Below are 17396 nucleotides of genomic sequence, written 5' to 3' on the forward strand. Positions count from 1 at the left end.
TATTTCTCAGTATCTCTAAAATTATCTTGACCGTTAATCATTCATTTATTAGGATGCCTAATTGACTCTTAATCAAAATAAAATTTGAATACACAAAATTAATTATTTCTGACCATACTCGAGGATTTGATTAATTTTCTCCCCTCCAACTTAATCTACATTGTCCTCAATGGAGTAAGAAAGCAAAGAAAATAAAAGGAGAGAGTGCACCTGGGATAATTTTGCTTCGGAAGTTAAAGATAGCTTCATTGATTAATAGGCTCTTGTTCTAAATTCTTGCAGCTGCGGTAAAGTAAAAAATATGAAATCGTTGGGTTGCCTCCCAACAAGCGCTAAGTTTTACGTCTTCAGCCAGACTGAATTGAGTATTATGGCAGTTTTGGATCCACTAAATCAACATATTCAATTAATTCTCCATCACTAATTCCATCTATGTAAGGTTTCAATCACTGACCGTTCACTTTAAAAGTGTTCCCCTGTTTAGGATTTCTGAGTTCTATAGCTCCATGAGGAAATACTTGAGTTACAATGAAAGGTCCGTCCCAACGTGAGCGAAGTTTTTCAGGAAACAGACGCAACCTAGAATTGAAGAGCCAAACTTTTTGATTGGGCTCGAATATTTTTCGTGCAATAAATTTATCATGATATGCTTTAGTTCGAGCCTTATAAATTTTGACACTCTCATACGCTTCATTGCGTAGCTCTTCAAGTTCATTTAATTGGAGTCTCCTATTGGAACCTGCATTTTTCATATCAAAGTTAAATTGCCTTATGGCCCAAAATGCACGATGTTCCAATTCCACCGACAAATGACAAGCTTTTTCGAATACAAGTCGTTTGGGAGACATTCCTATCGGTGTTTTAAAAGCAGTACGGTAAGCCCATAATGCATCATCTAAGCGAAGAGACCAATCCTTTCTATCAGGCCTAACCATCTTTTCTAGGATATGTTTAATCTCCCTATTTGACACCTCTACCTGACCATTAGTTTGGGGGTGATATGGTGTGGCCACTTTGTGTGAAATATTATATTTTTTCATAAGTGCTTCAAAGTGTTTATTCGTAAAATGAGTCCCCCCATCACTAATGATCACCCTTGGGAAGCCAAATCGACTAATGATATTTTGTTGGATAAAACTAATTACAATTTTATTATCATTAGTCCGTGTAGCTATTGCCTCCACCCATTTTGATACGTAATCAACTACCACCAGAATATATTCAAATCCAAATGAGGCTAGAAAAGGTCCCATGAAATCAATCCCCCAAACATCGAAGATTTCTACTACTAAAATGGGGGTCAGCGGCATCATATCCTTCTTGGATAAATTTCCTGTTTGCTGACATCACAGACAACTTCGACCAAATTCATGTGCATCCTTGAAAAGCGTTGGCCAATAAAACCCACTCTGCAGTACTTTTGCTGCAGTTTTTCTTCCACTAAAATGTCTCCCACATGTCGAAGAATGGCAAAAAGTGAGAATGCTTTGGAATTCACTCTCGGGGACACAACAGCGAATAACTTGGTAAGGACAGTATTTGAATAGTTCAGGTTCTTCCCAGAAATAATGTTTAATTTGCGAGAAAAATCGATCTTTTTCTTGTTTTGTCCAATGAGAAGGTACTTGTCCTGTTGACAAGTAATTGACAATATGGGCAAACCATGGAGGACGGCTAGAGGAGATTGCGAAAAGTTGTTCGTCAGAAAATTTTTCTTTGACCTCATCTATGCCTATCGTGTGTTCAACTAAGATCCTGGAGATGTGATCAGCTACCACATTCTCAGAACCCTTCTTATCTCAGATTTTCAGATCAAATTCTTATAAAAGAAGGATCCATCTGATCAAACGCGGTTTAGTATCTTTCTTTGAGAGGAGATGTTTCAGAGCCGCATGATCAGAGTAAACTAGAACCTTAGACCCTAACAAATATGAGCAAAATTTTTCAAGGGCAAACACTACTGCTAGTAGCTCTTTTTCTGTTGTGGTGTAGTTTAATTGGGCATCGAAAAGAGTCTTGCTAGCATAATAGATCACATGTGGCTCCTTATTGATTTTTTGGCCTAAGACGGTACCTATTGCAAAGTCAGAGGCATCACACATAATCTCAAATGGAATGGACCAGTCAGGGGATTTTATTATGGGTGCTGTTGTCAGGGCTGTTCGTAATGTGTTGAACGCTTTCAAACAGTCTTCATCAAAGACAAATGGTGTATCCTTGGCCAACAGATTGCACAAGGGTCTTGAAATCTTGCTAAAGTCTTTGATGAAGCATCTATAAAATCCGGCATGACCTAAGAAAGATCGTATTTGTCGGACCGAAGTAGGGGGTGGTAGTTTTGAAATAACCTCAACTTTGGCTTTATCTACCTCGATTCCTTTTTTAGAAATAATATGTCCTAATACAATTCCTTTCCGCACCATGAAATGGCTCTTTTCCCAACTTAGGACAAGATTTGTCTCCATACACCGTTTAAGAACTTTGGAAAGATTATGGAGACAATCCTCAAAGGTTGTTCCAAACATAGAAAAATCATCCATAAAAACTTCAAGAAATTTGTCCACCATATCCGAAAAAATGGCCAGTATGCACCGTTGAAATGTAGCGGGTGCATTGCAAAACCCGAATGGCATACGCCGAAAAGCGAAGGTGCCATAGGGGCAGGTGAAGGTAGTCTTTTCTTGATCATCCGGAAATACAGGTACTTGATTGTACCCTGAATAACCATCAAGAAAATAGTAGAAACTTTATCCTGCTAACCGTTCTAGGATTTGGTCGATGAAGGGTAATGAAAATGATCCTTCCTAGTAATGGCATTCAGTTTTCTATAATCTATGCATACTCGCCATCCAGATGATATGCGAGTTGGAAGTAGTTCACCTTCTTCGTTCTCCACCACAGTAATACCAGATTTCTTAGGTACTACTTGAGTGGGACTGACCCATTTACTATCGGATATGGGGTAGATGATTCCAGCATCTAACCACTTTACCACCTCTTTCTTTACTACTTCATGCATGTTTGGGTTCAATCTCCTCTGCATATCTCGATGGGGTTTGGCATGTTCCTCAAAATGAATATGGTGCATGCAAATGGAGGGGTCAATTCCTTTTAAATCGGCAATGGACCAACCAATAGCCTCTTTGTGTTCCTTCAGAATGCCAACCAATTGTGCTTCCTGATTAGGGGTCAAGTCTGATGCAATGATTGCCGGGAGGGTGTCATTGAGTCTTAGAAATACATACTTAAGCGTAGCAGGAAGAGGTTTCAATTCTAACGTAGGTGGTGATTCTAAAGATGGGACTATTGGTGTACTGGCTAATGTGGGTAATGGCTCATACTTGATTGTCCATGGAGGAGTGGTTTTATCATGTGGTGTATCTAACAAGATGTTAACTTCTTTCATATATTCCTCAAAGTCACACACTCCAAAGTGAGCCAAGCAAGTATCTAAGGGGTTTGGTGCTAGAATTATGGGTGTTGCATCTTCTATAATATCTTCTAGTGTATCTACTTCGAAGCAACTATCCATTGATGGTCCTTGGGAAGCACCAAACACATTCAGTCTTAGTTTCTTATTCCCAAACGATACATCCATGACTCCTGTCCTACAATTAATGCATGCATTTGCCGTAGCTAGGAAGGGTCGTCCTAAGATAATGGAAATTTGTCTGGGGTTGCCACTTAATTTCATATCGAGAACCAGAAAATCAACTAGAAAGTAAAACTCATCTACCTTGACCAAGACATCCTCAAGCATTCCACGTGGTTTCTTAATTGATCTATCGGCTAATTGCAGTGTGACTGATGTGGGTTTCAGTTCTCCGAATCCAAAAAGTTCATACACCGAACTAGGTAAAAGATTCACACTTGCCCCTAAATCCAGAAGAGCTTTTTCAATGTGATAATCTTCTATAACACAGGAAATGATGGGGGCTCCTGGGTCCTTAAGCTTTGGAGGAGTGGCATGCTGGAAGACAGAACTAGCCTGTTCAGTGAGACGTACTTTCTTTGGGATTTATGATCTAGATTTACGTTTTTGGGTGCATAAATCCTTCAAAAATTTGGCATAAGCAGGGACCTGTTTGATTGCGTCTAGAAGGGGAAGATTAATTTGGACTTGCTTAAATAATTTCAACATCTCATCAAGTTTTCCTCCCTTCTTATCTGCAGGAATAGGAGCTTTCAGGGCATCTGGAAATGGGGCTTTAGGCAAGTAAGATGATTCCGGTGTAGTTGGTTCCTTCTCTATTTTCAGGTCCTCCTTGTTCTTGGGTGATTTGGATTCGGTTAGAGGTTTAGGGTCAGTCTCATTGGTTTTACTAGTGTGTTCAATGACCTTCCCACTTCTCAGAGTCATGATTGATTTGGCATGTTCAGAAAAAGCTTCTGGGGTATTAGAACTCTCAATCATAAATTGCCCTCTTGGATTGCTCTCGGGTTGGCTAGGTAATTTTCCTCCTTCCCTCCTACTGAATACAGTTGCTAGTTGACCTATTTGGGTCTCTAGCTTAGCAATGGATTGTGTGTGGGAGTTGAGGGTCTGAGTGTTGACTTCTAATCGTTCTAGTGCTTTCAGGACTTTTTCCTCAAAAGCTGAGCTGTGACCAGTAGTAGACGGTTGAGGAACATTTTAAAATTGATGGTATGGTCCATGCCTATATGTTGGGTCTTGATATTGAGGTCGAGATGTGGCAGGACCAACCACTGGTTGTGGTCTCCAAGAAAAATTTGGATGGTTTCTCCAGCCGGAGTTATAAGTGTTCGAATATGGATCGTTTCCTGGTCTGCGAGCTTGTTGGACTTGCTGAACCTGCTCGTGCACAAACTCAAAAAATTAAGGTGCAGCTGGGCATTCACTAACAAAATGGTTCAGACTTGCACATAATGCACAAACTTCTTGGATTGGGTTAGGTGGAATCAGAGATTGTCCAGTATTTAGAAGATGATCTAATTTTTGGGACAGTTCATCTACCTTTTGATGGATATCTATGGCATTTTCTACTTCATATATTCCACCTCTTTTTGGGTTTAACATGGGTTTATCTCTAATAGAGGCAGACATATGATGTAATGAATTTTCACTTAAAATTTCAAACAGTTGCCATGCCTCATCCTCACTTTTCAGCATAAATATCCCACCGCATGATGCATCGACCATTTGTCGATGTCTTTCAGAGAGCCCATCATAAAAATATTGGATTAACTGCCACTTGGGTACAGCATGGTGGGGATATTTTCTAATAAGGTCTTTTAATCTCTCCCATGTTTCATGAAACATTTCTCCATCTAATTGAGAAAAACTAGTTATGGCTTTCCTTATTTGATTAGTTTTTCCTATGAAAAAATATTTCTTGAGAAACTCTCCTTGCAGCTGGTCCCAGGTTGATATAGTCATGGAATCCAAAGTATGTAGCCAGTATTTGGCTTTGTCCTTAAGTGAATAAGGGAATAATTTTAATCTAAGAGCATCATCGAAAAAGTTGTGAATTTTGACAGTTGAGCATATCTCAAGAAATTCTTCAAGATGTTTATAAGGGTCCTCATTACTAAGTCCATAAAATGAAGGTAACATTTGGATTATACTGGACTTAATTTCATATTGAGTGGCCTCCACAGGGGGTACTTGAATACAAGGAGAGTAGGTATATGTGGAAGGAGTAAAGTACTCCTTCAATTGCTTGGGTGGATCATTCTCCTGATTTCGGTCCATATTTTTACGTCTGTTAGCTCTAAAGGTTCTTTCTATTTCTGGATCAAAAGGTTGGATTTCTGATCGTAACGATCTACGGCCAAGCATATACCTTACAATTATACTGTAGAGCAAACACAAAAAATTTTTCTTTTTATAATATATATTTTTATAATAAAGTGAGAAAAGAATGAAGAAAATCTAAAGAGAAGAACCTAAGAATCTTAAATCTATGAAAAGAAAGAAATTAGTTAATGTTTAGATGTTAATTGCAATCAACTTAAACAATCATAGACTCTTTATCTTAGGGTTAACTTAGATCTAGACAGCTCCTAACTTTCAAGACCGCCTTTGAGCACTCCAAGCTTAAGACTGACTAACTGACTCGGCCAGATAAGCGTAAGATGTGGGAGGTTCCCTGCTCGTTGCTTTCCTTAGACACCAACTAAGTTGGCCAGGTCAGTCAACGGAACCAATTGAAAACCACTTTCTTTAACCACTTGCCTTAGACACCGAGCAATTAACCAATCCGCACTCGGTTCAACTCTAGAGCTTTCTTATCCTATTGAGCTCGAAATTCCTAAGGCTGACGTCTAGTTGATTTTAAATTAAGGTCTAGGTTATGCAAATGCAAGGGGGTGATTTGTGGGCCAAGGAAGGGTGATCAAATCCCCACCTTATCTGGTTAATGGGTTATTGCCCTTAAGATTAATTATGGAGATGCAATGCAAAGAAACAAGGTGTCCAATCAAGTTAGAAATTTTTATATTTGAGGTTACGCTATTTTAGTTAAGTGTTATGAAATGTCAGTGGTTTTTTTTTTTATAATTTTATCTTTTTATATATTTTTTTTAATTTTTTTTTAGTTTTGCAAAAAAATAAATTTAAGTGATTAAGTCTAAAAAGCAATAAATCACTAGGCTATAAAAAGTAGCAAATTATTCTAAGCAGAAAAATTCCTAAGTAGTAAATTAGTTATGCAAGGTAATTATGTAATTATGCAAATAAGATTATCTAGCTAGAAAGCACTGAAAAAAAATTTTAAAATGAGAAATAAAAACTGAAAAGTATTTTTTTTTTTTAAAAATTTTTTTTTTAATTTTTTAATTCAACCGTGCCAAGATCCTCGGCAACGGTGCCAAAATTTGATGCGTAGTCGTTGATAGCACCAAAAATAACTCTACTCACTACGTAGGTAGGATGAGTCGAGATCGTATTCTCAGGGATCTTGGGCTAAGTTGAGATTGCAAGATAAAAGAAAGAAGCATTATTTTTGATTTAGAAAATAAATTATTTTAAAATTGAGGTAATTAGAAAATAAAGAACTTGGGAGTTTTGAATTACTTTGCACTAGCAGAGTTGTATCTCTTTTTTTTTTAATTAAATGAATACGATTAATCTTAGAAAAAATACCTATCTTTCCTCGGCATGCTCCGTACCCGTAGATCACGGTGCGTCTCCGAAAAGTATTGGGTAAATAACTCTTCTTTCCTCGACACGCCCCATATCCGTAGATCACGGTGCATCTCCGGAAAGTAAAAGTTATTCCTAATATTAATCTAATAAGAAAGCATAAATAAAAATATATAAATGAGAGCAAATAAAGAACTCATGACAATTTAAATAAAAAGCATAATCTTTATTGCATATAAAGAAATACAGAAAAGTTTAGAACAATAAACCATCTCTGTGTCGTTACAAAATTTCTTGTCCACTCCCGAGACTGCTAGCCTAGCTGCTCATGAAGTAGTCCCTTTCTATTCCTCTATGCAAGGCTCTAAAAGAATTTCTGGGCTCCTCCTCCAATGGGAGTACAAAAATCTTTTTATAGGTGTTAGGAGGGAGGAGTTTTATATGATTTTTTGATGTGGGACTAAAAAAATATAAATCTTTCAAAATATTTCTAAATATTAATTTTTTTCCTTTAATAAGTATTTGTTTGACTGCCATCAAAAATTCCTTGTGAACCCATCTGCAGTGCGCCCACACCCGCGCGATGCTGCACCCGTGCCCGCGCTCACGATCACGCCACGTCCACGCCTCACGCATTCCGCATCCTGCCCGCGTCCTGCCCGTCCGCATCCCACGTCCGCATCCCGCGTCAGCGCCCGTCCCGCGTCCACTTTCTTTTGTTTTGAATTCACGTCAAACCGCCCAGAGCCTTTGAATTCACGTGAAACCGCCCAGAGCCTTATTCACGCGCCCAAAGCATTATTCACGCACCCAAGAGAGAATTCCACGTGAAACAAGCTTTTTCATATTCCAAAAAGAAACTTTTGTTTCTTCACAATGACATCTATATCCTTTTGGATTCCTTGCATAGTATCTTCATTTTCTATAATACCGGATGCGCCTTTCTTTTATTTTAATTTTATTTTAAGTCTAATTTTCTTCAAACTTTAGTCTTTTTGATCTATGAATCGGACTCTTTGTATCGACGATCATCTTTTCTGTAAAACATAAAAAGAAGCATCAAATTCTTAATAAATAAAATAAATTAAATATGATTTTCTGCTTTAAATGACTTAAATTAAGTGTTTATCAGCGGTCGGGTTTCGTCACCATCGAGATTCTCCTCCCGTTCCTGCGGGGGCGCGCAAGGGCCATTGCCAGGGCGGGCGGAGTCTTCCTTGCTGTAGAAGTCACGGATGGAGCCCGGCTCCCGTAGGAGTCCGGGCGGAATCTCCCTTGCTGTAGAAGTCACGGATGGAGCCCGACTCCCGTAGGAGTCCGGGCGGGGTATCTCTTGCCGCAGAAGTCACGGATGGAGCCCGACTCCTGTAGGAGTCCGGGCCTTCGACCTTGCTCAAGTCAGGGCGAGGTTCTCCTCCCATTCCCGACATGGCTGTGGGGGCGCGTTAGGGCTCCGTAAGGCCTCTCCCCCCATCCGGTTTAAAAGAAACGGGCCTTTGACTTCGCTCATGTCAGGACGAGGTTCTCCTCCTGTTCCTGACACGGCTGTGGGGGCACATTAGGGCGCTGCAAGGCCTCTCCCCCCATCCGATCTAAAAGAATCGGGCCTTTGACTTTGCTCATGTCAGGACGAGGTTCTCCTCCTGTTCCTGACATGGCTGTGGGGGCACATTAGGGCACTGCAAGGCCTCTCCCCCCATCTGGTCTAAAAGAACCGGGCCTTCGACTTTGCTCATGTCAGGATGAGGTCCTCCTCCTGTTCCTGACATGGCTGTGGGGGCACATTAGGGCGCTGCAAGGCCTCTCCCCCCATCCGGTCTAATAGAATCGGGCCTTTGACTTTGCTCATGTCAGGACGAGGTCCTCCTCCTGTTCCTGACATGGCTGTGGGGGCACATTAGGGCACTGCAAGGCCTCTCCCCCCATCCGATCTAAAAGAACCGGGCCTTTGACTTTACTCGTGTCAGGATGAGGTTCTCCCTCCGTTCCTAACATGACTTCGTTTTAGGCGTTTGAAGGGGTTAGTCATGACAAATCCATGCTAAATGGGAGGAGCACGTTAAGTAGAAAGGAATTTAAATTCAAGGTGAAATCGTAGGTGATACATTTACATATTTTTCGAGTTCCACGGTTGAGGGGGGTCTGCTCCTCCTTGAGGCCCTCCGGTGATGGAGTCGATGGTCCCAATGGGAGGCCGGTCTCTGGGTTGCTCCTCCCTTCTTGGTGGTTTAGGTTGCGGAAGGGCCCTTGGCCGATCTCCTCTACCCTCAGGCCTGCGTCGGATGAACCTGTCGAGTCGACCTCGTCGGATGAGCTCCTCGATCTCGTCCCGGAGTTGGATGCATTCCTCTGTGTCGTGGCCGTGGTCGCGGTGGTAGAGACAGAACTTGTTGGGGTTGCGCTTTCCGGAGTGCGTGTGCATCCTCTCTGATCTAGGGAGCTGCTCCCTGACCTCCATCAGTACCTGGGCTTTCGAGGCATTGAGGGGAGCGTAGTTGCGGAATCTCCCCGATGGAGAATCCCATCGAATCCCACGATCCGGACTTCTCTGCCTGTGCACCCGGGGTGGAGTATGGGCATGCTTGTGCCTAGGAGGGGATCGAGAACACGACCGGGCTTCTCTTGGCCTTTTTTCGATGGCGGGCTTACTCGAGTCTCCCGCCTGCTGCTCCCTTGCTGTCTCTTCATCCTTCATTTTGAAGGCTTCTTCCGCTCGGGCGTATCCTTCAGCCCGAGCCAGCAAATCAGTAAAATTCCTGGGATACTTCTTCTCCAGGGAGAACAAAAGGTCATTCTTCTGAAGGCCACCCTTCAGGGCGGCCATTGCGACTGATTGGTCCAAGTTTTGGACCTCCAGCACCGTGATGTTGAAATGGTTGATGTAGGCCCGAATGGACTCCCCCTCCCTCTGCTTAATATTGATGAGGGACTCCGAACCCTTCCGGGGGCACCAACTGCTGACAAAATGGGCCACGAATTGGTGGCTCATTTGATCGAAGGAAAAGATGGTACCCGATTTCAAAGTTGAGTACCAATTCCTCGCCGCTCCCTTCAAGGTAGACAGGAAGGCCCGACATAGAATGGCGTCGGGAGTGCCGTGAAGCAGCATCATCATCTGGAAGGCCTCCAGATGATCAACCGGGTCTGAAGTCCCGTCGTAGCTTTCGAACTGGGGGAGCTTGAAGTTTGGCGGGATCGATTCCTGCATGATCATTTGAGAGAAGGGAGGGTCAGTACAAATATCCTCACCATAAGCGGGGGGAGCGTGGTGGAGTTCTTCGATCTGCCGGTTCATCTCCTGGAGCCTCCGGTCCAGGAAATCCTCCCGACTTCGAGTCTCGAGGGTCCTCTGGCAGAATGGGGGCAGGGATCTTCCAGGGGTGGAGTCATAGTCCGATTGAGGGCTCTCCACCCTTGGATTCGCCTTCCCAGGAAGGACGGGGCGGCTGGCCCAGGTGGCCCGCCCCGTCGCCGGATTCTGGTGTTCTGGAGACACCCTTTCCAGGCGTACTGATGCCTGTGGCTACTGCTGCTGCATAGCCTGCACAGCTTCTATGAGGCCTTTGACCTGCTGCGCCAGCAGGTCAAACTGCTCCACGCCAACCGCCGCCGCCAGAGGAGGAGGAGGAGGAGGATGAGAAACAGGAGGGGAGGCGGAGCCTGAGATCTGGCCGCGGAGGCCGTGGATCGTCGCGTGGATGCCTTGCGGGGAGGCATCAAGTAAGGACCCCGTGGGGGAAGCAGGAAGTGGGTGCCAGAGAAGACGATCGGAGGTGGCTCTGTTGAGCGCTCCTTTAAGAATAAGGTACTGCGAAGACACAGCCCCTTCCTCTAGCGCCAATCCTATTGGTGTAAAAATCCGCTTGCACTGGAGAAGCTGGAGTCGAGGGAGTCCGGTCGCCACCGGGACCTGCAAAGGAAGTCTAAACCGAAGGTGGGGTTGCTCCGGCAAGACCCTCCGACGCTCAAGTCAGTTCTCTGCCTCAACAAGAATGGAGTGCTCGAACGAAGAATTTAGCAGAGTTTTGAGGTAAAAAATGAGAGCTTATCGAATAACGTATCTGGGGTCTCCTTTTTATAGGCGGAGGGCTCAACAGACTGATAGCGACGTTCGTAACCGTCTCGTAGTGGGCCGCCCACCGTCAGGAGGAATTTGTTACGAGGAGTAGTGGAGTAGACCCGTGGCCTTCACTGCAGCACGCCATGTGGAGTCTGCTGCAAGGAGTGGAGCGGCGTCCGTTGTCGCGACTTGCCAGCGGATGGAAGGATCGCACAGTATCCGTTACAGAAGGTGGAGCAGGATCGTGGGCATCATAGCGGTCTGCCTGGGAATAATGGAGCCGCGCGGGATCCGTCTCAGGAAGTAGAGCAGGATCGTGGTGGTTGCTGTGTTGCGCCAGCAAGTGCAGATTCGTCGGCTGAAGTTCGATAATGGTCGGAGCCGGTGATGGAGCCTGGCACCTGTAGGAGCCCGGGCGGGGCCCTCCTTGTGGTTGAAGTCGTGGGCAGAGCCCGGCTCCCGTAGGAGTTCGGGCGAAGTCCCCTGCAATTAAAGTCAGGTGCAAAGTCCGGCTCCCGTAAGAGTCCGGACGAAGCTTACCAGTAGTTGAAGTTGGCGACGTAGCCCGGCTCCCATAGGAGTCCGGGCGGAGTCCTCCTTGAGGTCGGAGTCGTGGGCAGAGCCCGGCTCCCGTAGGAGTCCGGGCGGAGTCCCCTGCAATTAAAGTCAGGTGCAAAGTCCGGCTCCCGTAGGAGTCCGAACGAAGCTTACCAGCAGTTGAAGTTGGCGACGTAGCCCGGCTCCCATAGGAGTTCGGGCGGGGCTGCTCTGTAGTCGAGGTTGGCGACGGAGCCCGGCTCCCGTAGGAGCCCGGGCGGGGCTGCTCTGTAGTCGAGGTTGGCGACGGAGCCCGGCTCCCGTAGGAGTCCGGGCGGGGTCTGCTCGTTGAGAACTTCGGCTGAGGGTACTTTATACCCAACAACATTAATTTTCTTTGACTTGTCTCAAATACCATCCACAGTACAATAGCCAAGCATTCTCCATCAGGTATTTTTAGATTAACTGACTACACATTACATTTTAATTTAACAATTAGACAAACAATAAAGTCACAAAAATGTTTCAACAAAATGATAGCATTACATTAACTAAACATAAATGAACAATGCATGATAGGCACATATGAAATGCCTTGTCTGGAATGTGCTGCAATATTTTTGTTCCACCAAATAGGATGTGACTTTTATCTCATTTAATAGACAATTTATCATCAAAACCATGACCCACAATTGAAACCTAAAGAAATGCTTTACAGTGTAAAGCAATAATAAGAAAGAAATAAAAAAATGAAAAATTCTTGTTTACACAGCCAAGAAAAAAAACTTTATATCCCCATAATGGAAAAATATTCACTGAACAGATAAAAAACAAAAGATGCAAGAACCCACTTCCACTGAGGAGTAGACTCACCTGTGAGAATGGCTTCATTCGCAATTGCACTTTCAGCTAATAATAGCAAATCAGTTGGTACAGATTTCTCCTCTCTACTAGGACTAGAGGACCAAACAATAGAAACAACATCTCCGGGAAGGAGGTCTGTGCCAGAGAACTTTGCCCACCTAAACCAAAGGCATTCAATATATGGTAGCCATTGTGAATTATACACACACACACACACACACACAGATATATATATATATATATATATATATATATATATATATATATATATATATATCAAGACATACTTCCCACCACAATGCACCATCTGGTCATCAACTCTCACATGCCTAAGTTTAGTTTGAGTTGTCAACCTACTTTTGGCCATCGTGGACTCAAACAGAAATATATAAAAAGTGGGAACAAGATGTAGTACCAATAGTCATCCAAACACCAGAGCCCACACAGAAAACCTAAACATGAAAAGCACATAGTTGGAACAATGGCTATAGCTATCCTCATAATTAACACAACATAATGCTTAATAAGACTACAAACCTGAAACACAAAAAATGGCTCCATGCAATGCCCTTTCATCAAGTTTTGAAATGTGGGTTTTGGATACTCAAACCTAATTGAAGACAGTGAACGTTACCATACCATTGAATTATTTGTACAATGACTATAGCCAAACCCATTAAGAACAATATGAGAGATAATTCGAACTTGAAATATGTTACGGGGGCTACCTAATTATCGGATCCCTTTCCTCTCCTTGGGCTGCGGTCGATAGCCTGTTGATACCACAGACGGGCTGAACTGCATTGGAAAGCTCGAGGAATGTTCATTCGCTCAGGATTGGACAGTGCTATGGTGTTGGCCTACGCCTAACTGCTGTCTCGATCCACCACCAACCCTCGGGGTTGGGACCAAACTGATGATGGGGAGGCGACGACTTGCATGCTATGTGGGTGTAGATGCATCTAGAATGAGGTCTTAGTCCCACTCTGACTTCGGACCACTAGTCCGTTCAACTGTACTCATGGTCCCTAAAGCCGTACAGCAACCTTTCAGACATGGGTGCACCCTGTAACTAACACCCACGATTGACTAACTCTACCCATAGGTGCGGCTGGCCACTAGAGCCCACGACAACAACACCGAATATGGGGTAGTGGCGGACATAGTAGCCTATCAAATAATGGCACCATATGTTCAGGCGGCCACCATGTGCTCATTAGATCGTGGCCTACGTGACTTTGGTGTGGAAACCTATGACTCCACCTCTATTTAAAGAGGCAAGAAAGGGGACCCTGAGGTAAAGGGTGGAGAAAGGAAATTCCGGCACTAGACCCAGTGCTCTCCCTTCGCTCCCTCTCACCATTCTTTCTCCTTCATCTATTCCCTAGGCTTTGGTTGACATAGACATCGGAGACAATTTGGCATGCAAGCTTTCTTTGCAGGTCCAACCACCTTGGAGGGTGGCCACCACCCGCATGGACGTAAGGTGGGGCTCTCAATGGAGGCACTACCAGAGCCAAGTGGCAACAAATTGGTGTGCCAAGTAGGGGTGAAGGAGATCATCAATCTCGAAAGGGAAAATGGAGAGAATGAGTGTGGAATGCCTCGACCAGCTTTGGTCGGTGCTCCTCGCGATGGGAGGAGCAGTCAACCCCATAGGCTGAGCCGGAGCCCTCTCGTTCACCAGTAGTATCGGACAAGTGACAGTTCGTGTACTACTTGAGCAAGTGCAGACCCTGACCACTGCCATCCAGAACCTCTGATAGACGGCGGTGGAACCGCAAGTTGAAGGACAAGATCGTCATGTTGTGCCCTCACGACACGACCAGCAGTCCCAACTTTTCTGGCAGTCCTATCATCTTGATCCTCTAGCCCAATGGGCACCCTCTTGGCACCAGCGGTCAAGATGTGGGAGACATGTCTGGGTCATCTGATGGAGACTTAACTTTGGAATATTCTCAACACCACAGCAACTCTTAATGACTAGATCACTATGATCGGAAGCTTTAGGAGCTTGGTCGATGACTTGTCGAGCTAAAGGACCATGGAGGCCAGGCTGATGGTCTCGAGTTTAGTACCCATCCTTTATTCTTTGAAAGAATCATAAAAGAACCGATCCCTCCTCGATTTAAGATGCCACAGCTAGAGCCCTGTGATAACTCCTCGGATCCACTCGACCATCTTGAGAGCTACAAGGCTCTCATGATGATTCAAGGGATGATTGATGCCCTTCTCTGCCTTACCTTTTTGGTGACTCTCAAGAAGTTTGCACGCATCTGGTACTTGGGCTTGCAACTGGGCACCATTCACTTTTTTGAATAACTGGAGAAGCAGTTCATGGTGTACTTCAGTAGCAATGGGAGGCAACCACAGAACTCTGACTGCCTCTTCTCGATCCAACAATGGGAAGGGAAGTTCTTGAGGGACTATGTGGCATGCTTCAATACTACCACCTTGGAGATCCATGATATGAACGAAGCTGTGGCCATATCGGCCATGAAACATGGATTGCACAGGTCCAAGTTGACCTATTCCTAGGATAAGAAGTTTTCGAGGACCTATTGTGAGCTCCTCTTACTCGAGCACTGAAGTATGCTCGAGTGGAGGAAGGCACGACTAACCGATGGGAAGCCAAATAAGGTGACCCCTGAAAAAGAAGCGAGCTCGAGAAGAGCTAAGCAAGGCCCACATCGAGAAAGAAACCCCACAGCAACAATCCAACACTAGTTCAAGAAGCCCAACCTACAAGTTTGATAGGTACACTCCTCTTTTTTCCCTCCACACCCAAATCCTCATAGAGATCGAAGGGCAAAAGTACCTTTGGAGTCCTCCATCAATCAAGGCCCCATTAATCTCCCACGATCACAAGAAGTACTGTTAGTTTCATCAAGATCATGGCCACGACATGGAAGATTGCATCCAGTTGAAGAACAAGATAGAAGCCTTGGTAAGATGTGGCTATCTGAAAAGTTCATCTGTGGTCGTGAGGATTGGGAGGTGGCCGATCAACCAGCCTGGCACTGGCCAACGAGGGGATGAGCAACCAACCAAATGCTAGCATGATCCAAGTGATCTCTGAGGGCATAGATCCGAAGGAGAAGAGTTTGGAGCACGTCTCGAAAAGACCACAGGGTGGTAATGTCATTTTTTTTTCTAATGATGGTGTGTAGAGAATACAAACTCTCCATGATGATGCTGTTATTGTTTTGATGATTATAGCAAACTATGATGTAAAGAGAATTTTGGTCGATAATAAAAGTTTTGCTAATGTGTTACTCTATGATTCATTTTCTCAAATGAAACTGCCTGTGGACCGATTGAACCAACTGAAGAGCATGAATACCCCCTTGATAGGATTCTTTGGTGACTTAGTGAAAGTTGAGGGGGAGATAGTCCTCCCGATCACCATGGGGCAGGAGCCCCGGTAGGCTACTGTGCATATGACTTTCCTCATCGTCTGGGTACCCTCGACTTACAATGTGATTCTGGGCCAACTCGAGCTAAATGCCCTCCGAGCAGTAGTATCAACTTATCATTTACTCATTCATTTTTCGATGAGCAATGAGATAGGTGAAATCCATGGAGATCAACAACTCACCCGATAGTGTTTTATGATGATGATCTGAGGAAAAAATCGATGAGAGACCTTGCCTGTCAAGGGGCTAGACCCTCGAGATCCAAAAAATAGGGGCAAGCCTACCTAGTAGCTGATCTTGGTCCCATTTTGGGATGAGGATCCAATAAGAACCATTCAGATTGGATCACAGCTAGCGATCGAGTTCTTGATTGATTCCTAGACTTCCTACGTAGCAATGTAGACATCTTTGCTTGGTCAGCCTCAGATGTGCTTGGAATCCCTCCTGAGGTGATTACACATATGCTGAGCATTGACTCGATACATAGACCCATCTGACAAAAGAAGAGGAGCTTCATCTCGGAAGACAACAGACTATTGATGAAGAGGTCAATAAACCACTAGCCGCTAGCTTCATTTGGAAAGTACATTATCTAGAGTAGCTAGTCAATGTTGTCATGGTTAAAAAGGCCAAGAAAAAGTAGAAGATTTGCATCAACTACATGGATCTGAATAAGGCCTATCCAAAGGACAGATTCTCTTTGCCTTGGATCAACTAGCTAGTGGATGCAACATTGGGGCACAAGCTACTGAGCTTTATGGATGCCTTTTTTAGATATAATCAGATTCGGATGGCCCCTGAGGATGAAGAAAAGATGGCCTTTGTAACTGGGAAAGGCCTATACTGCCATAAGGTTATGCCATTCGGGCTCAAGAATGCTGGTGCAACCTATCAGCAACTTGTTAAAAAGGTTTCAAGGATAAATCGTTCAAACATTGAAAGTCTACGTTGACGATATGCTGGTGAAGAGCACCAAGGATGATCGGTTGTTGCGTTAGGATTCGGTACCACATGGTGCAGCAGGAAGAAAGAAGAAATAAAATAAGAAACACCATATAAATATGGATCGGCCTCAAGCCTACCTCCATGGAGTGTGCAAGCTTCACTATGAGAGAATAAAATAAAATCAATATAAGAGAAACTCACCACTCAACCCTTGTATAAGAGTCTCTCAAGAAAAAACTCCAAAAGTCTCATAAAATCTCTCTAAAATTTTTGTTAAAGTTTTTCTACACCTTCAAGATGTCACCAGATTTCCAACGTAATTGACAGCTCATCAATCAGAGTTATATAGACTCTAAGAACTCTAAAATACTGTTACACTAGGAAACAGAGTCCCAATCAAGTCTAGAATCATCTGTGATCGTCTGATCGTGATTGGCTCGCACCAGAGTGGTCTGATCACACACATCAG

General features: G+C 44.1%; 1 non-coding gene and 1 pseudogene across 1 annotated transcript; one reads left to right on the plus strand and one right to left on the minus strand.

The window, feature by feature from the left end:
* LOC105035191 (probable manganese-transporting ATPase PDR2) overlaps nucleotides 1-14371 on the minus strand; it is a 70087-nt pseudogene extending 55716 nt beyond the window's left edge.
* On the plus strand, nucleotides 5221-5326 carry LOC140857714 (small nucleolar RNA R71). The gene has a single exon (XR_012141205.1). It is a non-coding gene; the product is annotated as a small nucleolar RNA R71 (small nucleolar RNA).
* Nucleotides 14372-17396: the final 3025 nt, after the last annotated feature.

Source organism: Elaeis guineensis, chromosome 4, assembly GCF_000442705.2.
Source record: "Elaeis guineensis isolate ETL-2024a chromosome 4, EG11, whole genome shotgun sequence".
Classification (NCBI taxonomy): Eukaryota; Viridiplantae; Streptophyta; class Magnoliopsida; order Arecales; family Arecaceae; genus Elaeis; species Elaeis guineensis.